The sequence below is a fragment of the Canis lupus genome, chromosome 2 (assembly GCF_003254725.2).
Source record: "Canis lupus dingo isolate Sandy chromosome 2, ASM325472v2, whole genome shotgun sequence".
In the NCBI taxonomy this organism is placed as follows: domain Eukaryota; kingdom Metazoa; phylum Chordata; class Mammalia; order Carnivora; family Canidae; genus Canis; species Canis lupus.
The window spans coordinates 80,966,889-80,987,358 of record NC_064244.1 but is presented as its reverse complement, the minus strand read 5'-3'; the positions used below and the strand labels follow the sequence as shown (position 1 = coordinate 80,987,358).

General features: G+C 58.9%; 1 protein-coding gene and 1 long non-coding RNA gene across 12 annotated transcripts in view; both read left to right on the top strand.

The window, feature by feature from the left end:
* The window catches only part of KAZN (kazrin, periplakin interacting protein), a 1,011,580-nt gene that overhangs the window by 925,591 nt on the left and 65,519 nt on the right, over positions 1-20,470 (top strand). The gene's annotated exons all lie outside the window — the stretch shown is intronic.
* LOC125754600 (uncharacterized) lies at positions 9,601-10,865 on the top strand. Of its 2 annotated transcripts, XR_007409247.1 has the most exons (4): positions 9,601-9,719; positions 10,044-10,124; positions 10,422-10,448; positions 10,745-10,865. It is a non-coding gene; the product is annotated as an uncharacterized LOC125754600 (long non-coding RNA). The 2 variants fall into 2 exon arrangements; XR_007409248.1 differs by lacking the exons at positions 10,044-10,124; positions 10,422-10,448 and adding an exon at positions 9,801-9,827.

The window sequence follows — 20,470 nt, the reverse complement described above, 5'->3', positions numbered from 1 at the left end:
GAAGGTCGTCCCAGACGGGCCCGTGTTTCAGTGATTCTAAATCTGAACCAGGGTCTGAAGTCAGGGTGCGTCCCCCCAGGTGATGGGTCAGAGTTTCATTGGCGGTGTTTCCTGATGGCCCCTGATGTGCGGGTGCATGTTACACCTGCCAGCTCCCGGGACCCGAGGACGTCCCCCAGGCACGGGTCTCATCTCAGCCCTGCCGCTTTCTGCTGTCGGGGGGTCAGGGCACGTCCCTCACCGTAGCACGGGGACAATGACATTTCCTCGGAGTTGTTTTGAGGGTGAGCCTGTGTGAATCCCCCGGCACGAGCCCAGGCGTGTGGCAGGTGATTTTGTCCACCGTCTTCAAGAAGGTGAGACTGTGTCTCTTCAAAGTCATTCTCCGGGGAAACTAAGTCTGGGGTCAGAAGTGCTTCCAGCATTGTGCTTTGTGGAGTCCAAGTCACTTAGATCCTGTGCCTCAGTTTCCTTGCCTGTAAAATAGACATAATAGTGCCTACCAGGCACAGTGGCTGTGAGAATTCACTGAAACAGCAGAGAGTACCTGTTTTTTTTTTTTTTTTTTTTAAGATTGTATTTATTTATTTGAAAGAGAGAGAGATAGAGCACGAGCCGGGAAGAGAGGGAGAAGCAGGCTCCTCGCTGAGCGGGGAGCCCGACGCAGGCCTCAACCAGGACCCCGGATCATGAGCTGAGCCGAAGGCAGACGCTTAACTGACCGAGCCACCCCGGTGCCCCGAGTACCTGGCACTTCAAGTGCACTCGTTGGGGGCATAAACCAGGCACCTAGGCACCCAGTTTTCATTAATGCCCTCAGTACTGGTGATTGTCCTGAGCTGGGGATACGGCGGGGGATGGATCCAGGTCCCTTGAGACCTCGCAGCCTCATACACGTTGAGGAGGAGAACGTGCAAGCCAGGCCCAGCCTGAGGCTGCGAGGCACTGCGGCCGACCCGCATCCCAGAGCACGGGACGTTCTCGGGCACAGAGACCTACACTGTATTTTTACAGATACACTTTCAGAATTTAAAATCATTCGTTTTATTTGGAAAAAGACATGTTTTTTTTTTAACTTGTGCTAAGTATTTTGTCCTTGCAGATTGCTGGGCGTGCACCTGGCCCCCCGGAGTCTGGTCTCACCGACTCCAAACATCGGCCAGTGTTTGCCGTCTAGTCACGGGGGCAGGTGCCGTCTGTTAGCGCACGCCCCCTCCTTCTACCCCGACTGCCCCACTTTCCCTGGGCTCCCAATTAGCCAGAGTCGAGCCTACCCCTTCTCATCTCCCTCTGAGTTTAAATTTGAACCTGAAGAAGATTGCTGTTTACACTATGGCAGCCAGGAAATTAGTGCCACGCTGTCGTCCCTCCCGCAGTGGGACAGACACCTCGGGGGACTTGGTGACACTTGGGTTTTTCATTCTCCTTCCACTTTGCCATGCGGGGGACCCACACATAGCCAGGCAGGCGGGTCTTGGGGTGGCTGGAGGGTCGGAGGTGTGAGCCATTGAGCCCCTGGCCCGAGAACTGTGTCCAGAGACAGGTTCCTCTGCCACGAGACTTGCTGCGGTCTGCGGAATCCACCCCCTGGCCAGCCCTGCTGTCCCAGTGAACGCTTCATGAATAGAAAACAGAAGTCACACACCTTACAGTTGACAAAACGGTTGCATCCAGCATTTTGTTTAAGCAAAAGAGGATTCCTGTAGCCGGAAATAGGACTGGGGTTGGTTGGCGCAGGCTTTCCAGGCCAGGGGAGGTTGCACTAGGTCTTTGTCGGGCTGAGGGAAGGAAGGAGCTCTCATCTCCGCCTGCAGGAGTCTGTGGCGACACGGCAGGTGCCTTTGCATATAGTAGCTGCTTGCTGAGTCCTGGAGGGATTGGATTGGACGTGAACCGGGAAACCCGGGTGGCTCAGGCTGGTGCCATGGGACCCGCTCGCAGAAGGGCAGGAGCTCTCCCTCTGTGTCCTCCGGTCACAGTGAATCCTGTGCACAAGCCTCAGAGAACCTGGTGGACTAGCTGGAGAATGCGGGCAGTAATGATCGCACACTCACTCATTCATTCCACGGATGCTGACCGACCGAGTACCTGCTGTGTGCCAGGCGCTGTTCTGGGCGCTCAGGGTACAGCAGGTAATAGAGCAGACAGACCCTCTGTCTCAGAGATGCCATTCTACTAAGGGTGTGGAGTAGACAACAGACGTACCAAGAATGTAAAATACGGGGGGTAGAGGTTGGTACTAGGTGCTGAGGAGAGAAAGCAGGGAAGAAGAGCAGCAGGTGAAGCGCCACTGTTGGCACTTCTAGAAACTTCCAGGGCAGGAATGATGTCACTAATAACAACAAGAGCTGAGTTTCCTTAGTGCCTTCTCGAGTCCAGGCTTGCAAAGAACTCGAGACACTCGTGTAGCAGCCCTGAGACTCACCTGGGGAAGCCTCGGGATCCGGACGACGGATGCGCGGGCCAGGAGCACGGCCGTCACCGTCCTGCTGCCCCACGTCCGTCTGCAGACAGCATCGGGTTCCCTTGGCTGTGAAATGGGAAGGACAATAGCCCCTCCCGAGGTGCCATACCTTTGTTAGTGTGATTACCCTCAGTTGTCATGGAGAAAACGGTCACAAGTGAGCCACAGAGTCAGGATTTGAACCCAGAGCTGGCACTCCCAGTCTAGCAGGTTTCTCTCAGAAGCAACCTGTGAGGCCTGGACCTCACGGTGCCCGGTGCACGGTGCATGGCCGAGAGCCTCAGGGCACAGGCGCCAGGCCCGGAGGAGGGAAGGTGTGCTTTGAGCCGGGCCGTCCCAGGGGCTCACCCGGAGAGGCAGGGAGCACCTGGCGTGGGCTCAGGCGGGGGCCGGTCGGGGTGGGAGGCCCCCCTGCTCCGACCAGCCCGTTCCCACCCGCCTGCCCGGCAGACCACTGCCAAGCGGTGACCCCAAGCAGAGGGGTGGATGGTGGATGGGGGCAGAGCACACTCCTTTCCCGCACCTCCCTGCTCGCTGCCCCTTAAACTCTTGGGCTCTGATTTGCATAAGAAGTTTTTTCCCTGATAGATTCACCAGCTCCCGGCAGGTCCCGCGCGTGGGGCCCGGCTGCCCCCTTGGCCGCCCAGGACGGGAGCTGGCCCTGCCCGTGGGGTGGAGGGGCCCTCCTGCCGAGTCCTGGCCCCCTCCCTCCTTCCCTCTTTAATAAAATAGCTCTTTTGCTCATGAGGCTTAGTGAGGATCTGGAAGCTTTGTTTGTCTCAGGCTGTGGCCTACGGAAGCGGATAGCGGCCTTCCCCGGAGGCCCAGCCCTGAACCCGTTACCGTAAGCCCAGCACGCGAGCCAGACCTCCCTGTCCAGGCGTCCCCGCCCCCGAGGCTGGGACCTGGCGGGGACTCCGGCCCCGGGCTGCCAGCATCGTGCAGGGAAGGGCTTTGCGCAGCTGGTGAGGACGTGGCTGCAGGGGCTGCGGCGAGTCCCTGAACTGGGCAGACCCCGCCCAGGCTGTGACCAAAGGCAAGTCGTCTAACCACCCTGAGCCTTGCTCGTCCTTCCGCAAGACGGGAACACTGGTCCTCATGGAGTGCAGATGGGTGCGAGATCTACCGTGAGGAGCGCGAGTGCCCCACCGTGTTTGCAGAGCACTTCACGGTTAGCAGAACCCTTCACAGAAGCCATTCCCTTCACAGAGCCTTGACATCGGTTATGTGACCGGCCCAAGGGCCTCTGGCCTCGGTACCTGGCTCTAAAATTAAGGCTCTTTCTACCTTGCCTGCCAAGCCCAAGGTCTATATAAGGCACTGCTGCTATCCTGAGAGTCGGCGCCAGGCTCCAGGGGTCTCTAGGCCCTGGGCGGGGAGGGCAAAGCTGCAGTGGTGGTGGTTAGGGACCCTGAGGGCGAAAGCTGAAGTCCCGCTCCCTCCCAGCGAGGTCCCAGAGGCCTCTGCTTCGTCCTCAACGCTTAGTGCTATTTGTTTGGCCTGTTACTAGCTCAGTTCCTGTTATTCCCTGCCAGACAATCGGCCAGGAAATTCTTCACTTTTGTTTCCTTAAGAGGCCAGATGCTTTTCTCTTTGCAGAAATAAATAAATGCTGCACGCTGAGTTGGCAGTTTTTCAGGGCAGCCTGCAGGCCCCCTGCCCTGCAGCCTTAGCCAGCCCCACCTAGGGGCCTGAGGACACCGGGGAAACAGAGGCAGCCTGCAGCCCGGTCTCCAGCTGTCCGAGTGGCAGCCCGGACACGGCTGCAAAGACGGGGACAATTTTCAAAGCAGGCTAGAGCCCAGGATGGTGTGGAAAGAGTCTGTGCCTGTCGACATTAGCACCAGTTGCCTCTCCCTCCCACACCCAGAATCCTGATGGAGACGAGGGACGTGACGCTCCCCAAAAACTGTCTTGAGGCCGTCAAGTTTCAGAAAACAAACATAATCCCCAAACTATCATCACACCTAAAAAAATCAGGTGGATATCCAGCCATGACTCAAAATTTCTAATTGACTCATAAATTTACGTTTTAAACTTTGTGGGAATCAGAATCCAAGTAAAATCCACCTAGTATGATTAGTTACTAAGCGTCCTTTAAAAAAAACCTAAAAGTTCCTCTTCATTTCTCTCTCTGTTTTTTTTTTTTTCCTTGCTAATTATTGGTTGACGGAGCCATGGTGTTTGCCTTATTCCCCGTCAGCCAGTCGGCGAGGAAATTCTTCACTCTCGTCTCCTTTAGAAGTCTGGAGTCTGCTAATTGCGTCCCCGTGGTGTCTTTGAACATGTTCCTCTGTCCTTTGTATTCCCTGCAAATTCGGAGTTCATCTAGAGGCTTGATCGTTTTATTATTTTTTGCAAGACTCCTTTAAAGAAGACGCTGGGTCCTCCCTCCAGGAGGCACACGCTGTCTGATTGTCCCTCCTTTGTCACATGCGGCAGCCCCGGACATGCAGCGCCTGAGTCCCGGCACCCAGGACACGTGGCAGCACTGCAGTGCCCTGGCCTGCCTCTCCTTCGTGCGGTAGCCGGAATCCTGTAGAGCGACCCTCGGCCATCCACACACTTACCGCCGGGACAGTTCTTACAGAGGAGGCAGGACGAAGGCTTGATTTTCTTCCCCTTTATTTACCGGTTTTCAGAATAACGAGCTCGCTCCTGCGCTTTCATCGCCGTTTCAGAAGCTTAGACCATCAGGAGAAGGTTCAGGCAATACAGTTGCTTAGAGTTTGATGCCAAAGGGCTCAACTAGTTAGAAAACTCCGGCAAAATGACGTGTCCTCCAAGGTAGCCAACGGGGCTGTACAAACGTAGCAGATATCAGTGCGTTCGTGAACAGGGCACGACCCCGCACCGTCTTTGGAGAGATACGTACATTCCCATCTTGCCGGCAAGGAGACTGAGCTCCAGAGAGTGGGACCGGCCCTGGTTTTGTAGCCGGTTGGCGTGATGCTGTGCGTGAGAACAAGCACAGAGGTCGGGTGGTTCTGTGTCTGCCCGTGTTCTCTCTAGAATCCAGGCCCCGTGATGGGGCTTGAGTGTGCGACACCTGCCCCCGCCCCCCCGCCCCCCCCCCCCCCCCCCCCCGCTGTCAGATGCCCTGAGGTCTCACAAGGGCCCAGCTCTGTGGACGCAGAGTGCCTGCCACTAGGACCTGCAGCCCCGGGAGGCGGTTGGTTGTACTTTACCCCAATGCTCTGAAATTCAGGGGAGGCCCCGTCCTCTCTCCTTCTGGAGGCCCTTCCAGAGATCTGTCCAGCTCGCGACCTCTCTCCCTCTCTCTCTCGTCTCCCTCTCTCTGATTACCCTTCTCCCCCCGGTGCTTGTTTCCACAGCCCTTTTCTTTTTTTTTTTATCTCTTCCCTACCTTGGATTAATTATTCAAGGCTTCGGGTACCTCCGTTTCTGCGCTAGCGTGGCACCGGGCTTAAAGCAGATTACATAAAGTGTGCCTGGATGAATACGTGAATGAGGAAAACTAATAAACGTGACTCTTTAACGTTTGTATCGAGACCTCTCTTTCTGACCTGGCCGTAAATCCCTCAAAAGCGGGCGGTCTGTCTTCTGCACGGCTGACCCAGGGTCACAGGCGGGGAAGAGGGACCACGGAGCATCATCCTTAGGTCCGGAACAGGGGAGGGGCGGTGGGAGGGTGGGTGGGGGACGCAGTCCAGCCAGCGCCTGCAACCCCTTCCTTCCGTGTGAGCACGTTTGCTGCCCCCGGCCATCCCAGGGCTGCCGACAGCTCTGAGGACCCCTCTGTCCACCCCCTGCCTCAGGCTGGATCCGTTCTCAGCCGCCGCCGCCGCTGCTCGTAACGACTGCAGCCAACACCCTGGGCCTTGCACGCGTTGTTCTAGGGTCTTTATGTGTGTCCCCTCGTCTGACTCTCTGAGTTGCCTGTGAGCCAGGGACCGGCACCGTCCCCACGTTACAGATGAGCGGATAGAGGCACAAAGAAACTGAGAGACTCACCCAAAGTCACCCAACTAGGTCGGTAGAGGGGCCAGGACTTGAGCCGAGGCGACGAGGGATGGAGCCTGACCGGTGCCAGCTGTGGAGAAAGTGGGCTCTACTCAAACATCGCCCCCTGTGTCCTCAATGCCAGGAGGGTTGTCCTGGGCAGACCCGGTGAAGCCCAAGTCTCTTCCATTGCAGGCAGGGATGGGATGGGGGATGGAGGACAGTGGGTGCCTGGTCTCTGGCCTCATGGAACCTTCCACACTTGGAGATGCAAACTGTCACCTCTCCGGCTTACTGGCCTACAATAACCCCGTTTCTTCCACCACCACCCCGTCTGCCCCCCTTGTAGGGCACAGCGCAGGAATCTGGACCCAGGAGGCACACACAGGACGTAAACCTTCTTTGAAACCTCTGAGCCTCTGAGTTTTCCGGCAGAGGCCCACCCTGGGCCAAAAAGAATATGAATTTAAGGTTGCTTTTAGGACAGGTATGTTTGCTCTGCCCCCGCCCAGCCCAGGTGCCGGGCATGGTCCTGAACAAGCTGCCTGGACCGTCAGCAGCCCCTTCCTCACCCGGAGCAACTCTTCCCCCCTCCCATTAGCCAAGCTCGGGCCGCGCTGGACCGAGTGAGCCCCCAGCCACAGCAGGGTGCTGCACACGTGCATAGCTCTGCAGACCCCATCCCCTCCCCTGCACTGACCCTCAGCTTCTGTTTGCCAGGCTCCGGAGCTCGGGGCCTCCCTCCAGGAGACCTCTTCTGCCCTCCTGTCTCTTCCGTACCCCGTACTCGCCCCGCTGGAAGTGTTTGCTTTCAAATGCCTCCACAAATGTTTATCGAGCACCTTCCCTTTGCCAGAGCCCGCTCTTAGTGCTGCGGGTTTAGCAGGGAGCAAAATCATCGAGGTCCCCATCCAGGCTCATGGGGGTGGGGGCGGGGGCCGCTAGACAGTAAGCAAGTAAGTGCAAGCCCTACATGAGGCCAGACGGGAAAGGGCTATAGGAAGCAGATATGGAAGGGATCGTCAGTGTAGCAGGTCGGTAACAGCAGTTTTAGAGGCGAGGAGACGTAAATAAAGACCTGAAGGAGGCAGAGCTGTGAGCCGTGAGCTTGGGGTCAGGGTCGGGCATGTCAGGCTGCGTGAATGGCATGTGCCAAGGCTCTGTGGCACATCAGGGAAACTCATCTTACTATTCAGGAACTCTGTGGCCTGTTGGCCTGTGTCTTCGCCTCTGTGTGTCGCACACCCAACGCAGTAGCACCTCCTGGGACACGTGGGAAGGACCACTAGAGCCCGTTCCCGGGGAGGGTTCCGTCTGGGGAAGACTCACCGGCTGAGCAGGGAGGAAGCTTGACCTTTGAATCCAGAAGAAGGGCTGACCTCACACCCTTGGTCCTCTTTCTGGAAAGGTCACAAACCGCTGGGGCTCCCTCTGCCCAGATCCCTCCCCAGAGTCCGCCCCACGCAGGGGATTCAGGGTCAGGAGGCCATGATTTGAGTCCAGCCCCGTCTCTGACTCATTTGTGAGCCAAGTGACTTTCACTCTCAGAGCCTCGGTTTCCACGTGGGTGGGCTGGGAGTCCCGGGCCCGCCGCACCCAGCTCAGGGCGCGGGCAGGAGGGACTGAGGGTGGTGCCGGTCAGACACGGCGTTTCACCGCGGGGGTCAGGTGGCTTGTTACTGCCGCCGCTGTGACTTCTCGTGTGTAATTCGGTCACCTGCTCCCACCCGAGTGCCAAGGCTGCAATGGAGGAGCCGCGCTCCGCTGGGCTGACGAGCCCTGGGAGAGACCCTGGGACCGCGCTGCACACTTCCGGGGCGGGGGGACCCCGCGGCCCCCGGGCACTCTGGGGCGCCTGTGGCTGTGGCTCTCTCCCAGGGGAGCCTGGCCCAGGCCCCTCGCTGGAGGGAAGGGAGAGCCGCGCTCTAAAGGGGGCCGGCAAGCCAAAAGGGACAGTAGGGCAGTTGGTGGGGCCAGGACCAGCCACCCCCGCACGCACACCAGGTCCCTGTCCTTAGCTCTCCCGACTCTCGCCAGATTGTCTTCTTGGATCTTGAGAAATAAGGCTCAGAAGGCCGGTGCTTTCCCAGGGCAGGGCCTTGGCTACGTGATTTAACCTGCCCATCAGTTTTCTCATCTGTAAAATGGGAGTGATAATAATTCATAATAATGATAGTACCTTATTGGTAGGATTATTATTTTTTTAAGATTTTATTTATTTATTCATGAGAAACAGAGAGAGAGAGGCGGACACACAGGCAGAGGGAGAAGCAGGCTCCGTGCGGGAGCCCGATGCGGGACTCGATCCCGGGACTCCGGGGTCACGCCCTGGGCCGAAGGCAGGCGCTCCACCGCTGAGCCCCACAGGCGCCCCTGTAGGATTATTGTAATGGATAATAATATATTAAGTACTCGGAGTGGTGCTCGCACACAGTAAGGTCTGTGTGAAGTGGATGTGTGATGTGAGGGGGTAGCGTTGCCTTGTTCCAGTTCTGCGTTCTGCTCCACAGAAGTCAGATTTCTCGTGACAGACTCGTGTGAATCGAACTCACGAGAAACCGATGTGTAGCCCACAGTGCCGGTTCCGTCACTCGTCAGGGAGAAGTGTGGTTTCCTGATGCTTCGTGCACTCGGCGCTCACTGTCGCCCTGAGCGTGGATTCGGCAGTCGTCCCCAGCTGGCGGGCCGAGCTGCAGCGACGTGGGGCTTCTGTCTCTGCTCTGCGGGGCACCAGCCGGGCAGACTGCGCGTTGCCGTAGGCAGGACTGAGTCCTGAGCAGGGCTGGGTGCACCTCCCGGGTCTGCCCCCCCCCCCCCCCCCCCCCCCGCCCCTCTGTAATGTAAGGGTTTCCTTCTGACCACTTCCCTTCTGGGACGCACAGTTGCGCTTCTCCCCGTCTCCGACTCATCCTCTTGTCTCTGCTGCTCCTCAACCCCCGCCCCCCACCCCACTGTTCCAGGGCACAGTCCCCTGTGCCTGGCCTCTGGCTCTACTTGCCTCCAGTTCGGTCTCCGTGACGCAACACAGTGATCGTAAGGCAGGTCCCCCTTCTGTGCCGTAGGGAGCCCCTCAGAAGATAGGTCCACCCGAGCCTGTGAGTGTGATCCTATGTCGAAAAAGGACCATTGCAGGTATAGTTAGGGTCCAGGTCTTTGCAGGTGTAGTTGGTCCAGGCCTTTGCAGGTGTAGTTAGGGTCCGGGCCTTTGCAGGTGTAGTTAGGGTCTGGGCCTTTGCAGGTGTAGTTAGGGTCCAGGTCTTTGCAGGTGTAGTTAGGGTCCAGGCCTTTGCAGGTGTAGTTAGGGTCTAGGCCTTTGCAGGTGTACTTAGGGTCCGGGTCTTTGCAGACATAGTTAGGATCCAGGCCTTTGCAGGTGTAGTTAGGGTCTGGGCCTTTGCAGGTGTAGTTAGAGTCCAGGCCTTTGCAGGTGTAATTAGGGTCCAGGCCTTTGCAGGTGTAGTTAGGGTCCAGGTCTTTGCAGGTGTAGTTAGGGTCCTGGCCTTTGCAGGTGTAGTTAGGGTCTGGGCCTTTGCAGGTGTACTTAGGGTCTGGGTCTTTGCAGACATAGTTAGGATCCAGGCCTTTGCAGGTGTAGTTAGGGTCCGGGCCTTTGCAGGTGTAGTTAGGGTCTGGGCCTTTGCAGGTGTAGTTAGGGTCCAGGTCTTTGCAGGTGTAGTTAGGGTCCAGGCCTTTGCAGGTGTAGTTAGGGTCTAGGCCTTTGCAGGTGTACTTAGGGTCCGGGTCTTTGCAGACATAGTTAGGATCCAGGCCTTTGCAGGTGTAGTTAGGGTCTGGGCCTTTGCAGGTGTAGTTAGAGTCCAGGCCTTTGCAGGTGTAATTAGGGTCCAGGCCTTTGCAGGTGTAGTTAGGGTCCAGGTCTTTGCAGGTGTAGTTAGGGTCCTGGCCTTTGCAGGTGTAGTTAGGGTCTGGGCCTTTGCAGGTGTACTTAGGGTCCGGGTCTTTGCAGACATAGTTAGGATCCAGGCCTTTGCAGGTGTAGTTAGGGTCTGGGCCTTTGCAGGTGTAGTTAGAGTCCAGGCCTTTGCAGGTGTAATTAGGGTCCAGGCCTTTGCAGGTGTAGTTAGGGTCCAGGTCTTTGCAGGTGTAGTTAGGGTCCTGGCCTTTGCAGGTGTAGTTAGGGTCCAGGTCTTTGAGGTGTAGTTAGGGTCCAGGTCTTTGCAGGTGTAGTTAGGGTCTGGGCCTTTGCAGGTGTAGTTAGGGTCCAGATCTTTGCAGGTGTAGTTAGGGTCCAGGTCTTTGCAGGTGTAGTTAGGATCCAGGCCTTTGCAGGTGTAGTTAGGGTCCGGGCCTTTGCAGGTGTACTTAGGGTCCGGGTCTTTGCAGACATAGTTAGGATCCAGGCCTTTGCAGGTGTAGTTAGGGTCCAGATCTCAAGAGCATCCTGAATGCGTGTCCTTGTGTGAGAATGGAAAGAACACAGAGGGGACAACGTGAGGGGAGGACGGAGCTAGGAACAATGCGTCCGCAGGCCAAGGAATGGCAAGGCCTGCCGGCCACACCAGAAGCTGAGAGGCAAGGAGGCTTTCTTCCCTCGAGCCTTCAGGGGGAACGCAGCCCTGCCACACCGCAATTTCAAGCTTCTGGCCTCCAGAAGTGCGAGAAAAGACAGGTCCGTTGCTTTAGGCCACCGGGTTTGTGGGGCTTAGGAAACTAATGCAGGTGGCTTCCCACTACCCTTTAGAGAAAACCCGGGCTCCTGTGTGGGTCCGCATGATCCGGCCCCGGCCCACTTCTACATCACCTCCCAGCCCTCTCACCACGGCAGCCCTTTGCTGCCTCAGGACCTTTGCATCTGCTGTTCCTCCCGCCAGAACATTCTTCCTCTCTCTTGGCATATGCGGCTCTCCATCCTTCAGAAGGGCCAGCCTTCCGGGACCACGCCACCCACAGCACGGCTCCCCAGATTCCTGGCTAGTTCCTCCACAGCCTGACCTCCACGTGTGTTTAAATAATTCATCCGTCCTGTATCTCCCTTGCCCCGACACACTCTCCATCAGAATAAAGACCTGATCCGACCGGCTGACTCAGGCTCCCGCCAGCTGGCCCGGTGCCCAGCACACAGTCAGCCCACAGGAAGATTTTGCTGAATGAACAAATATCAGGCCTTCTATCAGTGAGGCCGTACTAAGGTCCTGCTCGATTGTTCTTGACCTACGGGATCTTACATTGTTTTAAAGCACCGTTTGCAGATACCGTGATCTCACTCGTTTTGTATGATTGAATTAATCTCTTACTATTCAGCGGGAGACCCCAGTGTCACCCCTAGAAACCATTTGCATGACCCCACCTCTGAGAGGTGATCATTAGAGCTGAAACCGGCCGCTCCTAAGAATAGTGAGTTCTCCATCCATGGAGGTATGCAAGTTTTTACATTTACCAACCCATGCGATCTTCTCAATTTTCAGGGACCCTATGGAGTCTTTAGGGCCCTCTCCTCTGATCCCCCCTACTTTTTACCGAGCCCACTAATTCTCCCTTTCCTGGGCAACCCGTTGAGCTTTTATTTGGTGAGACCAAGTCCGCCGGAGAAGGCTGCATACTTTTGTCCGCCCACACGTGTGATTTTACAGCACGGGAGTTTATCAGTCCTGAATGTATATTTAGTGACAGGCTTGGCTAATCTTTCATCTAATTATGCTCGTTAACCTTTAAATGATCATTAATATATCTGGGCATGGCGGTCTAAATATTTTATAGAGGTCTTAATTACAGTAGACTTCCAGTCTTGCCATAAAACTCGGGTGCCCCGCCAACGAAGGGTGGTGTCAGGTAGCCCGGGGCCCTGGCCAGGCTGGTGGCAAGAACACGTCATTGCAGGGAAGGCGTGGTGGCCCGGGTCCCGGTTTCAGGCCGCATCACAGAAGCAGGGCCCGACTGTTAGAGAGGATGAAATCTGTTCTCGTGATTTCTCGCTGCCGCACTTCTGTCACCTGCAGTCACGTTTCTTCTAGAAGAGGGGAATTCGGAGACACTACAGCAAAGCTTAAAAAATAATCATAATTCTTGCTGCCAAGGCTTTAGGGAGTCGATGAAAAAGCCCCCCTTTCTTCCTCTGCCAAGTCGGGAGGCCGTTGCAGAGGGTCTCCGAAGAGGCAGGTGAATGGGGATCAGAGTGTGTTCTGTGGCTGCAAAAGCCGGTGTGAGAATGTGGCCCAGATGCGCGGCCACGTGGCTGGTGAACACTTTATGCCAGACTTACCCCCCCCCGACGGCCCAGGTGGGCACCTGCCGGGCCCCAGCCATTGTCCCGCGTGGTAACAGCTGTCTCTGTCCCTTTGGAGCTCCCTGTGGATTATAAAGCTCGCCTTCAGACGCATCTCAGTCGCGAAGGTCGGCGGGGCTTCCTTCCTCACACCCATTCCCCGGGAACACTGGGTCTCAGAGAGGTCGCGTGGCGTCCCAGAGCCACGTGGCCGGTGGGAGGCAGAGCCGGGCCCCAGCTGGACGATGACTCGTGTTTTCCCAGCCGCTGTCCTGGGTCTGTGAGGTGACCCAGTAGGCCCCCAGGGAGGTCAGAAGCCGGAGGTTTGCAGGAGAGGGAGATCTCACAGGAGAGATCTCACAGGCTCCGCTCCTCCCGCAGCAAGGCCAGCATCACCCCGGCCACGCTGCACCGGGCTGTTGGCCACCTGGACGAGCCTGAAGGCAGGGACTCAGAGCCAGAGCACCTGGGCCGCATCCTGCCTCCACCGCTTACCAGCGGGCTGTCAGCAACCCAATCTGCCTCAGTTTCCTTACTTAATCCCCAGGCGATTGCTGATGGGACCCACCTCACAGGATTGCTATAAGGGAAAACCGAGTGACCACTTAGAAGGGAGAACAATACCCGATCCCTCAAACCCCAGCAAGTACCAACCCCTGTTACTATCGTGATCACAGTGGCGTCGTCACCGTGGGGCTGCGGGCCCACGTTGACCTTCCTGGCTCGAGCACGGTCTGGGCACCTGCATGGAAGTCTTCCCCTTAATCCTCGCCAGCGGGCCGCAGGGAGGGTGCTCTGAATCCGAGGCCGCCCCACGTCCACGGGCCCCCCTGCCCACCCCTGGACCTGCCCATCTCGTGGGGTGTCGCCTGCTGCTACGGGGGCTGCCTAGTCCCCCCCCAGGTGGTAAGAGCTGATGTTTCCTGGGCGCTCCCCCCACCCTGGACCCCGTGCCAGGCGTGATGCGTGTATCCAACCAGCCCGAGGAGGTAGATGCTATTTCTGAAGCTCTCTTTAGAACACGCGTAGAGCAAAGTGCAAGTTTACAGCTCGGCGAACTGTCACGAACGGAGCACACGTGTAGGACACCGGCACCCAGATCCTGAGAGCCATCCCGTGGCCCCTTCCCGCCTGCGTCCCTCAAGGGACAGCCTCTTCCCTTCTCCATTTCGCCTCCTCTGCGTGCCGTCGAGGGACTCATGCGGCAAGTGGGCCCTGGTGTCTGGCTTCCTAGACCTCGGGGGTCGTCCGTGTGGGTCGTCGAGCCACACCCGGTGGGTGCAGGCCCTCTGCTGAGCATTACTCACGTGGCTTCCAGTTTGGAGCTTGTACACACGGTGCCGTCGCGAATCTTGAGAGCAGATCCTTGGTCGACCCGAGGCGTGCTTGTCGGACGTGCGCATTGGGAGAACTGTTTTAGCCCCTCCTGTGCAGATGTCAAGGTCCCGGATGCTAGGACCTGCTCCAGGTCACGCCTCTGGTGGACGGCAAAAGTGGGCTGAACCCAGGCAGCCTCCTCCAGGATCGTCCTTCTGGAGATGTCTCCGGCCCCTCTCCCCAACTCCCCTGGGAAGAGGCACACCTGACCACGGTCTCCTGCCTGCATTTAACCTTGCATAGCCCTGCCGTGCCTCTGTTGGAGAGAAGCCGGGTGAGGCCAATTCCCAAACCACTAGGCTCGCAGGGCAGCCTCCCGAGGGTTCCAGAGAGCTTGATGGGCCATCTTGAGAGTTTGGCACCAAAGCCCAGAGAGGGTGTATGCGTCCCCAAGGCCACACAGCACGCTGGTGGGCCTCCCTGCCTGGAGACCATTCTCTGCCTCCTCCTCCTCCTCCTCCTCCTCCTCCTCCTCCTTCTCCCCAGGCCGTTGTCTTGCCCGAGAATGACCTCACATACCAACGTGAGCCGTTAAGAATAGTCCTCGTGTGGGGTGTGAGGCCGTGGCCGTGCTGCATTTCCAGAAATCTCTGCGCCGCCCCCCTACCCTCACCCTGGGTCTAGGGAATGTCAGTGTTCCGGCCCCATCCCCTGCCACTATTTTTAGTGGTGATTCGGAGGAAGGAGGACATTTCCTGGACTCGCCTTTGGAGGCTGGAAAACAAACACCCCCTCCCCTCCCCCCGCCTCAGCCCTCCCATTTCCCTCTGCAGGAAGTGGGGTCCTGGCGCCTGCCCCCCCCCCGCCCCGCCATCCTCTGGGCCTCCAGGTGAGCTCTGAGTAACTGCAGAGCTATGGGGTCCTCGGGGCCCACCCCAGCTAGGACCCCCGCCACCCCTGCAGCACCTCTTCGGTGCTCTCCCTGCAGGTGTCTGTGCCCCCCACCCCAGTTGGCCGCCTCACCCGTCCAACCTCAGGTTTGCTCATCGGGAGCCCCTGGCGTCGAAGCCCAAGACAGGGACTCTGGAGATGGATGAAGGCCACACACCCCTCTTCCCATCACCACCCCACAGGGTGCCGTTCCCCCTCGAGGCCTCTCTGCTGGCCGTCGCTGAGAATGGCAAGGCACAGCTACGCAGTTGGAGGTGCCGCTCGAGCTTTTGCTCTCCTTTGAGGGTCACTGCAGTAGAGCGAGGTGCAAACTGCTATCCCCGCTTTGTACGGGAGCCGAAAGGCACAGAGAGGTTCAGGAAGTTACCCAGGGTCACACAGCTAGTGAATAGTGGAGCTGGGCTTCGGCGCAGGCTTCTGTCTGCACACCCTGGTTCTGCCGAGCTGGCCCTGGTCTCACCCTGGTCTCAGAGCTGCAGGTGGCCCCATGCCTGACCTGCATCCCATCCTCTGTAGACACCTGCTCCGAGCAGCAGGCCAGCACCCACACGAGGCCCACGGCCGTGGTTGAGTATCACGATTAATGGCCAAAATTGAAAAGTAAAGAGCGTGGAATTGTCTGGAAAAGTTGGAAAGCGTGGCAGTGCTGGGCCCCGTGCAGTCCTGGAAGGGCGGCCTCCTGGCAGCCGGTGGCCCTGCAGGTCCCCCCACACTCCCTCTCCTAGTGACGGGCCTGCCGGGGCCCCGTGCACAGCCGCGCGCTCTACACCCGGGGGTGGGCCTCTCCAGAGCCCCTAAGCTACAGAATCCAGGGAGGGGCAGCTTGAGATATGTGGCCCCTTCCTCACCCTATTCAAGCCCCCACGTCACACGTCCCCCCGCTTTCCTCATCTGTGTGGGCCGTGCCTCCTCCCGGCTACCGCCGCGCTGCGAGGTGGGGCCCAGGCCCTGTGTTCTAGGCTGGTCTGGGGGGCGGGGGCCCCGGCTGCTGGTCTGGTGCAGGGCCCCGGGCACCCACTCCACACACGCTTGGAAACCCTGGAAGAAGCGCCCTGGAGCTCCGACAAGGAGAGTGCTGGGCAGCCCTCCCAGGCCTCCTCGGTGCCGCACAGGACACGGCGTGTTGGGTGGGGGGAGCCCACGGAGCGCGGATGGGGCTGAGGAGGGGGAGGAGGGTGTCCAGGGACAGCCTCGCTGAGAAAGTGACATCGGAGGAAAGACCTGGGAGGGGGCGGGCCTCCTGGGCAGGACGGTCCAGGTCCAGGCCAATTGGAGGAAGGAGCCGCAGCTGCCTGAGCCCAGAACAGCAAGGAGCCAGGTGGGCAGTGGAAGGGGGGGAGTCAGAGAGGTGTGCGGCAGGGCCACCAACACCTGGCTCCGGGAGACCATCCCAGGGGCTCCGTGCACCTGCTCACCGGTGCGATGGGAGCCTTGGGAGAGGGCAGGTAAGTCATCCTCTGATTTGCATCGAAGAGGACCGCTCCCCGCTGAGCTGGCTACACTGCAGGGTTGTGAGACCCGTTGGGAAGTGACCACGTGACGCAGGCACAGGGTGGTGGTGACACAGACCAGGGTGGGGCTGAGGAGTGGCGAGATGTGGCCAGATTCTGGTACCATGTGGAAGGTAGAGCCGACTCGCCTTGTTGAGGGATTGGGTGTGGGGCGTGAGAGAAGTGGAGTGAAGGAAGATTCTGGAGTTTGGGGCCAGAGGGACAAACCGGGTGGCAAAGGTTACCATGAATTGGGTTTGAGGCGGACCGGGTGGAGCAGGGCGTAGGGGGGTGGCTGGGTCTCCCTCCCAGACATGCTGAGTTGGAGGTGCCGCTAGACCCCCGGAGGAGGTGTGGGGAGGCGGGGGGCGGGGTGGGGGCCCAGGGCTGGGCTGGAGCCCTGCAGCCGGGATGCGGAGCGCAGGGCCGGACCGGACCTACAGGGGGGAGGCTGGACGAGCCACCGGAAACGGTGCGAAAGAAGGACAAGGTTCTCGTGCCTGGAGCCCCAGCCCTCAGAGAGATCAGCAGCCAGAGACACGAGAAGAAAGCAGAAGGGGGCTGGGAGGGCCCACGAAGAAGGCGTCCCCTGTGCCCATCGAGCATGACAGACGGGGCTGTGGGGTTCACAGCACAGAGGTTACGGTGACCTTGAGAAGAACCAGTCGAGGAGAAGTCCAAGTGGTCTCCAGGGAGGGGAGAAATGAGGCACGAGGGCACACAACCCAGAGGTTATACCCCTAAAGGTAAAAGAGATAGAATGAGAGCTGGAGAGCAAGCTGCGCGGGGTCACTTGCAGGTTTTCCATGATGTGAGAGAGAATTGCACATTCCTGCCACGCTGGGAAAAATCTGGCGGAAGGCACCGGCCAGGTGCAGGAATGTGGATAGTCGGAGCGGGCTCTGTAACAGAAGGGTGGCCTCAGTTTCCGATGGGTCCGGGCCTGTCCAAGCCTGGTGGCCTCAACAGACCATCCAGCATGGGGGTCAGGCAGCCCGCAGGAGAGTGGGTGGCCTTGAGGCGAAGGGAACGCGTAGCTGTGGCCAGGCTGGGATCAGGGGAGCCCCGGGGGAGAAGGAGGCCACCTTGCTCCTGGACACTGGGTCTTGCCTGTGCTGGAAGCGCGGTGTCTGGGATCCGCCCCCAGCTCTGACCTACTGGTGCCCTGGGCCAGCCGGAGCTGGAGTCTGCTGGAGTCTCCTGTGTCCTGCCCGGGATGTAGCTGGAGCAACGTGAAGTGGCCGTGGACACAGTGCACAGAGCCCAAGGCAGTTTGGCGAGAGCTGTCGCCTTTTTGCAATCAGGTCTGAGAGCACCAAGGCTCGGCGGGCCTGTCAGGAGGCACAAGGGAAATTAGCCTGCCCCGTCAAGCCCAGGGGGGGTCAGGGGAGGCACGCAAAGGAAAGCAGAGCTATCTCTGCCCCCGGGATGCAGGAAATACTGGACGCTGCTCGCCGAGGGCCGTGGAGCGGGTCCCCACGTCCCCAGGGAGGTCCACCTCTTTGACACTCGAGAGTCCGTTGGCTGGTATTTACTGCGCACTTACTACCGGCCAGGCACCGTCCTAATGCTGGGGGACAGTGGTGAAAAGGCAGGGCAGGTCCCTGCCCCCCAGGATCTTACACTGCCCGTCAGGGCCGGGCACAGAAATATGTAAGTCGACCCAGGAACCCTCCGTTCACCTTGAACGCAACCGAGGGAATATTGTGCTCTCTCCCCTCCGAGTGTGCGAGCAGGAGCTTGTGGGCCACCGTCTCCCGTGTGCATGCACCGGTTCCCACCAGTCGAGAGAACTGCTGCTCTCTTTCGGTTACACGGAGTTGACCCTGATTCCGTGGAGCCACTGGTGCTGGCCCAGCATCGACCCAGACCCCGTTGTCAAACACGCCAGCTCGGCTCCGTCAGTGGCGGCACCTGCCTCCCCACCCGAGGCAGAGCAGTCCGCCTTTCCCTCCCCAGGCCGTGGCAGACATCTCCAGTCGACCCAGGTTCCCGGAGAGAGTGGTTGATTAGTCATGTCTGCGCGGTCACGGTATCGGGAATGGAGACCCTGTATTCCGGATACTCGCCTTTCCTGACGCAGGCAGGAGGCTGCAGAAGGTCACACTACCCGACTCTTTCTGGGCTGCACTTGGAGAGAGAAGCCGTGGGGACCCGAATACCAAAGTGCCGGAGTCCAGTGCCGATGCAGCCACTCATTGGCTGAGTTGGCCAATCAATCCACTGCACCTGGCGGTGAGACGTAAAAAGAAGTTTCTGTTCACAAGAGGCAGAGCCACCCCAGGTCGGAGCCCGGGCCACACAGCCACGGGCACGTCTGACCAGGCCTGGTTCAGCAGGTGCACGGTGGTCAGACCTGCACCTGCCCGAGTGCTTGGTGGGCTTTTCCCTCCTCCCCCGGTACCACCTGACAGGGCGAGAGCCTGCTTCACCTCTCTCCCTGTTCTGAACCCACCTTGCTCAGCTTTCAAACAGGAAGAACCAAAATAAACCCGGCTACGCCTGTCCTGGGGCCACGAGTCTGTGGGTCCTTCCTTCTCCCTGCCCCGGGCCCCTTCTCTGGGCCCTTTTCCCAGAATCTCCAGCCTGTTGGTCAAGCCAACCAGTGTCTGCTGAGGCCTCCTGAGGCCTGGGAGCCATGGGGAGCTGGAAGACAGGAGAAGGTGCTAGCATTTAATGAGCACCTGGTGTACTCAGGTGCTGGGTCATGTCACACAGAGCTTCACAAGGTAGAGGTTATCACCCCCGGCTTAACAGCCAAGAGAAACGCCCAGAGAAGTTACATGCGGGGCCAGACTAGAAGCCAGGGCTCTGCGCTGTGAATCTGAAACTGTCTTTTTCTTTTCCTTTTTTTATTTTGGAGAGAGAGCGTGGGGTGGAGTGGGGGCAGGGGGCAGAGGGAGACAGAGTCCCACGCAGGCTCCACACCCAGCGCAGGACCCAGCACGGGGCTCAGCCTCACGACTCTGACTGAGGTCAAGGCCTGGACGCTAAACCGCCCTCGCCACGCAGCTGCGTCTCTCCGGGGTTCTCTTCCCCCCACGTGCTCGGGGTCCACGCCTGACCGTTCACTCCGGATGCAGCAGCCTGTTCCGTATCGATACGTCCAGTCCTCCTTCTACAGGTGAAGAAACTGAGGTTCACCTAAGCTTAGACTCCCGAGCTGACGCTTTGCGCCCCACCACGTTGGCCTGAGAATCGAGAGACCTGGGCTGCTTGCTGGGTGATGCTGGGTCTGCCCTTTGCCGCTCTGTAGAGGGAAGTGGAGTTGGAAGAGTTGGTTTCTTTCTTTTATTTCTTAAAAAATGGTCTAAGTGAATTTTTTAAAACCTGGGTATGGTTGACACCCAGTGTTAACGTTAGTTTCGGGCGTACAAATAGTGATTCAACAGCTCGCCGCCGTGCTCGCCACAAGCGTAGCCCCACCTGCGGCCACGCGGAGCCCATACAGGACCGCGGACTAGACTCCCTGCGCCCTGGTTCTTATCCCGGGGCCTCCTTGGAGGGTGTTTTTCCAGAGTGGTTTGCTCAGCCCTCCTTTCCTGGAATCCGCAGATGCAGGCCAGACCCGCCCCGGAGGTCGAATGGGAATAAAGGGGGCGCCCCCTGCTGGCGGCGGCCGGGATCGTCCTCCAGGGCTGAGGTCCCCGACCCGCCCAGCACAAGCCCGCCCCTGCCCAGAGCCCTGGGGGTCCAGGTCGGGGTCCGGGTCCGGTCCGGGGTGCACCAGCCTGGGGCTTTTCATAAGGTCTCCTGGTTCGGGATCATCCAGAGCCGGGCCTGCAGACTTCTGGGGTCGGACCGTTGGGAAGTCTGACCGTGTGTCCTGGGCTGGGGATCTGGGGATCCTGCAGGCCGTGGGGATGGGTGGGGGGTGGGAAGGATTCTATAGGAGCTGCCAACCTGCACGCCCACATGCACACGCGCGTGCACACGCACCCTCCATCCAGCAGCCACCGAGCAGTCACGCGGCGTGCGCGAGAATGTCAGGCCGCCTTTAATGGAAACCTGCAAAGGCCCCCTCGGGACCCTGAGAGGCTGCGGGAACCGCCTGGCAGCAGG